The following is a 10,607-nucleotide window of genomic DNA, read 5'->3' as shown; positions in this document are numbered from 1 at the left end:
CCTGTGTGTCGCGCCTTCTGGCTCTGCTGCATTTGGCCACATCTACCACGCTGCTTGGTTGCCATGGTGGCAGGGCCTCATTTATGTGACTCCTGTGCTGATTGGCTGTTGCCATAGCGACCGCTGTCCTCCGCTTTCTGGAATGGTCCACAGTCGGCAGTGAGGCGCCGTGTCGTGGCTGTGAGTACCCTAAGCTCCTGGCGGCGGCTCCTCAGCAATGTGCTCTTTATTACTGTCCCACAGTGATTGCAGGGCCGCAGCGCTGGGCTGGCGGCCATATTGTGCGGTCCCCAGGTCTCAGCCTCCAGTCTTTGTTATAGGGATCATGAGTGAGAAGTTGTCGTGCTGCCGGAGGGATCTGTCCGCAGCCATCCACCGCGCGCTCCTGCTGCACGCACCATCCTCCCCATCACCGATGACACGTGGGGGCAGGACGCCGTCAGGCCCCTGTGGGAACAGCGCTGCCATGTCCGGAAGCCATTGTCCAGGGGCGAAGTCACCGTGCACCTCCGCTGCGCCCAATCACCCAACCTAAGGTACAAGCCACGGTCTCTGGCCATGTGAGCAGGGTCCTGAGTGACTCGCACTATGTCACAGCGCGTCCTCCACTCCCAGCCAGAGCTGCGGTCACAGCGCGTCCTCCACTCCCAGCCGGAGCTGCGGTCACAGCGCGTCCTCCACTCCCAGCCGGAGCTGCGGTCACAGCGCGTCCTCCACTCCCAGCCGGAGCTGCCATGACAGTGAGCCATCCACTCCCTTCCAAAGCAGCAGTCTCAGCGCGTCCTCCACTCCCTGCCGGAGCTGCGGTCACAGCGCGTCCTCCACTCCCAGCCGGAGCTGCAGTCACAGCGCGTCCTCCAGTCGGCTTCTGCATCACATTTGCACGTTTTCTATCACTGAAGCACAATCCCACCCCCCCCAGAAATTACAGGCATGTGCATGAGGAGGCGCAGCATGCGGAGACCCCCGCAGGGAGCTAATTGCTGCTGGAGACCTCACTCTGGAGGGATCCCGAGGCCGATGCCCCCACCGATAACGCAAGACTCCTCCCTGGAATCCTGCGCTCATTCCTCGGCTGCTGTGCACACAGGAAAGGTTACAGCGAAAGCCTTTATTATTCATGTAGGGAGACACAACCTCGCCAGATGGTGACGCTCTAACCACAAAACGAGGCATGGGTGCAGAAATTGTCATTACATATCATGGCACAGGGTACAAGGGAGGAATGACGTCAGCGCAGGCGCAATGTACAAGGGAAGAATGACCTCAGCGCAGGCGCAGTGTACAAGGAAGGAATGACGTCAGCGCAGGGTACAAGGGAGGAATGACGTCAGCGCAGTGTACAAGGGAGGAATGACGTCAGCGCAGGCGCAGTGTACAAGGAAGGAATGATGTCAGCGCAGGCGCAGTGTACAAGGGAGGAATGACTTCAGCGCAGGCGCAGTGCACAAGGGAGGAAAGCACCAGTGCAGCACAGGAACAGTGTTACCCGAGGAAAGAGCCCCTGTCCATCATAAAATACGAGTAATGAATCCCAGTGCAGCATAGTTTAGAAATTAGAGACCACCGTATAGCAAAGGCGCGCACTGTACCAGAGTAATAAGTGTCCGTGCAGCTCAGCCCACCAGTGTTACTGGGCCGCAGTTTACTAATGAGCTGCAGTGCAGGCGCAGCGTTCCCAGAGTTGGGCTCCAGTGTAGCGAATGCATTTTACCTGTAAGGGTAATGTGGCGCGTGAAGGACATGGATACAAGGACCCCCCTGATGCCTTACAAAACAGTTGTAATGATTTGCCCCAAACCTCTCACAGAATGCAAAAGAGAAACTGCAGCTGCATCCCCCTCCTCCCTGTGCTTCTATAGACCAAGATTTCTCAGCCTGAAGTGCGGCTGGGGCAGAGGTGACGATACGAAGCTGCCGGATGTGGTGCTGTAATATTACTGTTCTGGATGTAAGATATTCACACCTGGCTCGGGATAAGATCCCTGGAGGCCTCATGCTCGACTGTACCCCACACCTTGTATCTCACCCATTCCTTCCTTCCATGCAGTGGGGCATGTCTGCCAGCTCTCGACGACTGTGACATCACTCAGGACCTCCTGGACATCATTGGTGAGCACACAGAATGACCCCCAAATGCTATGAGACCCCCCTCACACAAAGCTGGTACAGATGAGTGAAAATTGTGAAATTTGAGTTTGCCAACTTCCACCAAAAAATTATAACTAAATTTGTGGTGAATCAAAAATCCTCCCAAGCCTCCATTTACCCTGGAATGACTGGTAGGCCTCAGGTCTCTATCCAGCCACGCTGTACGGCCATGGGGAGCGGTGTGCACACCTGACTGACGCTCTGCCCCAAGACGTCACTGCTGAAAAACTGTTCCTAAAACGACCCCCCTCCAGAGTCAGGCAGACGGCTGTCGCTGCCGGTAAATCCAGGACACTGCGCAGGGGCCTACCAGCGAAACTCGCCAGCCTGGAGTCCAGGGCAAACCCAGTTGGCCCATGCATGTTATGATGGCAGGGCCTGGATGGTGACCATCTGTCCCCCATGATGTGCAGACCACAGCACGACAAGGCTCAAGCTGCCATCTCTACCGATTATCTTCTCCAACAAGTCGGTGAGAAAAATGAACGCTCCACACCCTTATGGTCCCAATCCTGCACAGAAGCCTACAAGGGCAATTCACACCAGTCAAAAATGATGTTTACGTTACATGGTGACAACTATGGAAGACAAGATATTTTTTTTTTTTTAAGTTTGGCAGTTGCTGTTCTCCGTTTTATTTCTAGTTGTCCTTACCAAATTCAGCATCTTCCAAGGACACAAAACATGTATCCCTCCTCAGCAGCCGCTGGTGGAGCGCGAGGTAACACGCCAGGTCCGCTGTGGCATGATCCAATCAGTCACCGCTTCATGCTGCTCGTACAGACGCTCCAACATGTGCAGCATTGCAAGCCGGGCAGGTCACAGCACCGTCACCAAATCCTGGAGGCTGATCTTCACCACATAAGTATGGTGGATGTGCCCACGTGCCCCTGAGCACCATCTTGCTCAACGGGGTGTACTAGTTTAACAAATGTTGCAGTCACATTGAGGGCACAGTAACATGGTGCATGGCCGGAAGCTTGGCCACCCTGATGTGTCTGGCCAACATGCTCAGCCGTTGTTGAGGAACCATCCAGTGCCACAGCTGACACCACAACTTGTTGCTGCTGTGGACAGATTTCCACAAGTGCACCAGGTGTTTACTGGGACAGTGATTGCCGCCATGAAGGATGCACAAAGTCCATGCCCTAATTGCTGCTGTCCATAGTGGAGCACACCGGCAATTTCATGGAGAAATCCAGTTTCTGCCACGTGAGCATAAATCAGATGGCTTCAAGGAATAATGGTGGGCAGGCGTCTTGGAACAAGTGCACATCCTCTTGTAAAAGACAGCCAACCCCGCGTAGCGGAGCTGTGACTGGAGATTGCACACAGATGACGGGTCACACGTTTTTGATGATACAACAGAGGAAGAGAAGAAAGCAGATCATTCATGGCCAGGCCCTACTTCAGGACAGGTTAGAAGAGGAGAATGAGGGCAGTTTGCTTTGGCCACATGGGTAGGTGGTGTCCCCTCATGAGCTGCTGGAACAATCGTTCCTCGTGGATTTGAGCCATGACGTTCAAGGCTTCTTTTCTGTGGCTGCAGCGTCTGCACAATGCAAAATATTGCCCCTCTGGTAACATCAAAGAGAATTCAGACACCGTCTACATGTAGGGCTCGCCCTCTCAACCACAGTGCCTGGCAATCTCCACCGCAGTGCTGAGCTCTCCTGCGCCGATGCTAGTGTTCCCAGAGTCACAGTGCCCTTACCACCACAGCTTCCATCTCATATCAACTGGAAGTTGTGAGTTCTCTTTCTCAGCCCCTGGAGCGCTGTGGCTTAGAGGACTAAGGGGCAGAACGGATACAGGCATCACAAACAAAAGTGCAAAGCAAAACAATAGCTGCTACCATGACGGAGGACTGTGCAGAATACTAACTCAAGCTGACAGTGTCGCTGACAGAGGTAACCTCGTCCTGCTGGGACTGAGTCGCCCTCTAGTTTCTGCCCAGCAATGTGGTGCCCACGTACTTGTCGACAGATGCAGTTTTACTTCTTTCACACAACCCCGTCCATTGCCTTCTGTGATACGTTGCAGGTTGTACTACATTATGAAAGCAGTGAAAGGAAAAAGAACACCGCAGCAATATAAAGCGAGTCAATGACGTACACAAAAATAATATAAATTAATAATTTGACAATGTGTTCCTTTTAAAGTTAGATGGCAGACCATCCGGTATCAATAAAGAAGGAAAAACAAAATGTGATGTACACGAACCACAACTTGATGAATATGTGTAGATGAAAAACTTAATAAAAAGCAAAGAGAATATAACAAAATAATGTTTATTATTATAAATTCAGGCACAATATACAACAACGAATAAAAAATATATATAAAAATATATTATATGGCAAAAAGAATCCCACAATGTATTAATAATCTAGTTACATATTATGTTAATTTCACCACTGTATAAAAAAGATTATTATAATATGAATCAAGCAAGTATGATCCCCAAACAGAGCAGCAAAAGAAAAATATATATATATAAATATGAGTGCATCAAAAATAGTGAAGTAAAAATAATAAAGTACAATAATAAAATTGTCAAATATAGATCAATATACCAAAATTTGTGATAAACAAAAAATTGTGACGATATAGCTGCTGAGATAATGGGGTAACATGTAGTAAACTCAAGGGAAGTGCTAAAACATGCGATTATAGGAGCGCTTATCTAGACCAATGTCTGACACTGAAACGCTGTGCAATGGGCACAATGTCCAACGTTTCTACAATACGAGAGGCACATGACCTGAATAATGAGATCAACCGCCATATAGCGCTATTAGGTAAGGATAAGCCAACACAGAGTTAATATATGGCACTAAACCATGTAGCGCCTTATGGTAGAAAAGGGTCAGCACAAAAGTACAATTTATAGGAGCGCTTATCTAGGCCAATGTCTAGCGCACCATATATAAAATAGACAAGATACCGAGCGCTTCTACAGCACAAAAGGCTTGTAACCCAATATAATAAACTGCTATGGAGCGCTATATATAAAAAATAGGCAAACCGCAAAATACTGTGTAGCAATGTGCAATGAATAGAATATCAGGCGCTTAATAGGAAAACATACAGCCTGATATAATGAGATAAATTGTCATGTAGCGCTATGTAGTAAAAATGGGCCGGCACAGGAATACAAACATTGTGCAATGGACAGAGTGTCTAACGCTCAATAATAGAAAAAGCATACAGCTTAGTAGACCATGGTATATTACCCAATGAGCTGAATGAGAGACAGTGGTGGAAGCCAGTTGCCAAGATAACGCGCCCCGACGCGCGTTTCGGAAGAACTCCTTCGTCAGGGGTGCGTTATCTTGGCAACCCGCTTCCACCACTGTCTCTCATTCACCATGCTCTACTAAGCTGTATGCTTTTTCTATTATTGAGCGTTAGACACTCTGTCCATTGCACAATGTTTGTATTCCTGTGCCGGCCCATTTTTACTACATAGCACTACATGACAATTTATCTCATTATATCAGGCTGTATGTTTTCCTATTAAGCACCTGATATTCTATTCATTGCACATTGCTACACAGTATTTTAAGCGCTCCTATAAATTGTACTTTTGTGCTGACCCTTTTCTACCATATGGCGCTACATGGTTTAGTGCCATATATTAACTCTGTGTTGGCTTATCCTTACCTAATAGCGCTATATGGCGGTTGATCTCATTATTCAGGTCATGTGCCTCTCGTATTGTAGAAACGTTGGACATTGTGCCCATTGCACAGCGTTTCAGTATCAGACATTGGTCTAGATAAGCGCTCCTATAATCGCATGTTTTAGCACTTCCCTTGAGTTTACTACATGTTACCCCATTATCTCAGCAGCTATATCGTCACAATTTTTTGTTTATCACAAATTTTGGTATATTGATCTATATTTGACAATTTTATTATTGTACTTTATTATTTTTACTTCACTATTTTTGATGCACTCATTTATATATATTTTTCTTTTGCTGCTCTGTTTGGGGATCATTATACTTGCTTGATTCATATTATAAACTTTTATACAGTGGCGAAATTAACATAATATGTAACTAGATTATTAATACATTGTGGGATTCTTTTTGCCATATAATATATTTTTATATATTTTTTATTCGTTGTTGTATATTGTGCCTGAATTTATAATAAACATTATTTTGTTATATTCTCTTTGCTTTTTATTTTCATCTACACATATTCATCAAGTTGTGGTTCGTGTACATCACATTTTATTATGAAAGCAGTGACAAAAGCTCAACGCAAAAGTCCCCTAAAGGCTACGAGACATGCGCGAGATACGCTGGCACCAGTGTCGGCGTAGTGTGTATGTACAGGACCTGTCCTCTTACAGGTGTGCGAAAAAACGAAGGTTGTGGTTTGTGATACAGTTTGAGAGGCGAGCAGATGAATTTTGTCCTTCAGCAATGGAAAGAGATTTTCTAGCAGGAGAAAAAAAAAAAAAAAGTGTTGTGCGCTGGTCCCTGCTGGCTCGCCTCTCCCTCCAGCCAGAACCTCTGTGCCCTGGTCCTTTCCTCACAATGTCAGTGCTTTAGTTCCCTACCTCTATGGCTGGGGTGTGAATGGTGATGTCCTCTCGCCACCCAAATTCAACCCAAAATGGCTGCTGCGTTCCCTGCCTCAGCTTCTATACAGACTATGATAGTTCCCCCCTGATTGGCTGTGCTACACCAGAACTGATCGCTGGGTAGGAACGCCGGCCCTGTCAGGTGACCTCTGGTGGATACCAGCTCTTGCAGTGTGTAAATGGTGGCAGCACATGGAGAAACTTGCAAATCAAATTGTTAAAAATGGTCAGATTGAGAGAATTCCTAAAAATTTGAAACAGGTTCAATTCACTCATGTCTACAGAGACCACGAGTCTCCCCCCCTCCCCTCCACGGTTCAGTCCTCTGGGGCGGGGTCTCCAGACATGCGCATTGTTTCACCTCATTTGTTATGGTGTGACACAGATGGCACCAGCTCCGCAGTAATGGCCGAAATCGCAGACCCCCGACTGGAGCAACGACATCCTGGACCTGACGACAGGCGAAACAGAAGACAGCATCACCGAAACCCGATGCCATCATCACTGAGCCCGCACCACGTGACATCACCGAGCCCGATGCCATCATCACTGAGCCCGCACCACGTGACATCACCGAGCCCGATGACATCATCACTAAGCCCGCACCACGTGACATCACCGAGTCCAGTGCCATCATCACTGAGCCCGCACCACGTGACATCACCGAGTCCAGTGACATCATTACTGAGCCCGCACCACGTGACATCACCGAGTCCAGTGACATCATTACTGAGCCCGCACCACGTGACATCACCGAGCCCGATGCCATCATTACTGAGCCCGCACCACGTGACATCACCGAGCCCGATGCCATCATCACTGAGCCCGCACCACGTGACATCACCGAGCCCGATGCCATCATCACTGAGCCCGCACCACGTGACATCACCGAGTCTAATGACATCACTGAGCCCGCACCACGTGACATCACCAAGTCTAATGACATCATCACTAAGCCCGCACCACGTGACATCACCGAGCCCGATGCCATCATCACTGACCCCGCACCACGTGACATCACCGAGCCCGATGCCATCATCACTGAGCCCGCACCACATGACATCACCGAGCCCGATGACATCATCACTGAGCCCGCACCATGTGACATCACCGAGCCCGATGACATCACTGAGCCCGCACCATGTGACATCACCGAGTCTAATGACATCATCACTAAGCCCGCACCACGTGACATCACCGAGCCCGATGCCATCATCACTGAGCCCGCACCACGTGACATCACCGAGCCCGATGACATCACTGAGCCCGATGACATCATCACTGAGCCCGCACCACGTGACATCACCGAGCCCGATGCCATCATCACTGAGCCCGCACCACGTGACATCACCGAGCCCGATGACATCATCACTAAGCCCGCACCACGTGACATCACCGAGCCCGATGACATCATCACTAAGCCCGCACCACGTGACATCACCGAGTCCAGTGCCATCATCACTGAGCCCGCACCACGTGACATCACCGAGTCCAGTGACATCATTACTGAGCCCGCACCACGTGACATCACCGAGTCCAGTGACATCATTACTGAGCCCGCACCACGTGACATCACCGAGTCCAGTGACATCATTACTGAGCCCGCACCACGTGACATCACCGAGTCCAGTGACATCATCACTGAGCCTGCACCCCATGACATCACCGAGTCTAATGACATCATCACTAAGCCCGCACCACGTGACATCACTGAGATGGATGACATCACTGAGCCCACACCATGTGACATCACCGAGATGGATGACATCACTGCTCTCGCACCTCGTGACATCACTGACATGGATGACATCACTGAGCCCGCACCACGTGACATCACTGAGATGGATGACATCACAGCCCTCACCACGTGGCATCACTGAGATGGATGCAAAACAGAAGCCGCGGAGACACCATCACGTGTTTCTCAACGCAAGCAATGACTAGCCAGGTCTTTCCCCGGGAAGGAACAACCACGGGAAGGGCAGTCTCCAATGAAGGAAACCACCTATGCCAAAACATGGTATCCATCCACAGACAGCTGTTTCGGGGTATTGCCCCTCATCAGTGTGGAGTAGGAAACTGGCTAGTAGGAGCAATGCCTAGTAAAAAGACTGTGAAGAGGAGGATGAATGACCTCATGGAGATCAACATCCGACACTGTGGAGACACCATCACATGTTGCTTGCGTTGAGAAACGTGATGGTGTCTCTGCGGATTCTGTTTTGCATGTTTTACATATTTCCCATAAGGGATGGGGGCAGTGCTCTAGAATCACTGCGTTGAGAAACGTGATGGTGTCTCCGCAGTGTCGGATGTTGATCTCCATGAGGTCAATCATCCTCCTCTTCATCACTGAGATGGATGACATCACTGAGTTCGCACCACGTGACATCAGAGATGGATGACATCACTGCTCTCGCACCACGTGACATCACTGAGATGGATGACATCACTGCTCTCGCACCACGTGACATCACTGAGATGGATGACATCACTGCTCTCGCACCACGTGACATCACTGAGATGGATGACATCACTGCTCTCGCACCACGTGACATCACTGAGATGGATGACATCACTGCTCTCACCACGTGACATCACTGAGATGGATGACATCACTGCTCTCGCACCACGTGACATCACTGAGATGGATGACATCACTGCTCTCACCACGTGACATCACTGAGATGGATGAAATCACTGAGTTCGCACCACGTGACATCACTGAGATGGATGACATCACTGCTCTCGCACCACGTGACATCACTGAGATGGATGACATCACTGCTCTCGCACCACGTGACATCACTGAGATGGATGACATCACTGCTCTCGCACCACGTGACATCACTGAGATGGATGACATCACTGCTCTCGCACCACGTGACATCACTGAGATGGATGACATCACTGAGCCCGCACCACGTGACATCACTGAGATGGATGACATCACTGAGCCCGCACCACGTGACATCACTGAGATGGATGACATCACTGAGCCCGCACCACGTGACCTCACTGAGATGGATGACATCACTGCTCTCGCACCACGTGACATCACTGAGATGGATGACATCACTGCTCTCACCACGTGACATCACTGCAGCCATACCAAGTGACGATCAGATGACTGAACTGGTACTAGATCTGGAGGATGACTACGATGTGTCGGGAGGACTCGGGGGCCGTGTGTCTGGACGGAGCGCCGTCGTCCCACCTTTCTGTTATTCGTTGTCCCAGCCGTGGGGAAGGTCCTAGATGGTGTAAGAGCGGTCGGGCGGAGGTCCCGGTCAGTCTCTGCGGGCAGGAGATAGCACAGCCACTAGTGCAAGGCCAGGATATTACAGATCACTCCTCAGGGGTCGAGGTGACTGCCCCCCATAGTCCCAGCCCCCAGTGTAAGGGCAGAGAGCGGGGGGGCCCTGCTTCTCTATAACGCTGGGGTGATGGCGGCTCCCGCAGATGCTGCAAAAAGTCCCATAAAAGTGAAAGGATCTGTCAACAGCAGCTGAAAGACAGCAGCAATCACTCAGCAGCAGTCACTGCCCCCTCCCCCGCCCGGCAGCTGCACTCCGTGACTCAGCAGAGGGCGAGGTCGCCCTAGAGATCGGTGCAGTCATGGTGATCAGAGGCGGCGCGGCCCCAGGAAATGCCCAACCTGCTCCGAACTTAACCCTCTCATCTCCAGTCCCCTCAGACCCAGTGTGCTGGCCACGAGGCCCTGCTCACCTTCATGTGGCCCCTGCCTAGAGACATGACGGGGGACTGGACGACATTCCGATCACCTCGCATACACAGCCACCATGGTGGAGATCACCCACACCACAGCTTCATAGTGCACAGCACCCGCCGAGACC

This window comes from Dendrobates tinctorius, unplaced genomic scaffold (genome assembly GCF_039654945.1).
Source record: "Dendrobates tinctorius isolate UK_male_01 unplaced genomic scaffold, ASM3965494v1 ptg000261l, whole genome shotgun sequence".
Taxonomy (NCBI): Eukaryota; Metazoa; Chordata; class Amphibia; order Anura; family Dendrobatidae; genus Dendrobates; species Dendrobates tinctorius.
The sequence above is the reverse complement of the archived record's forward strand: the minus strand, read 5'-3'. Positions refer to the sequence as shown.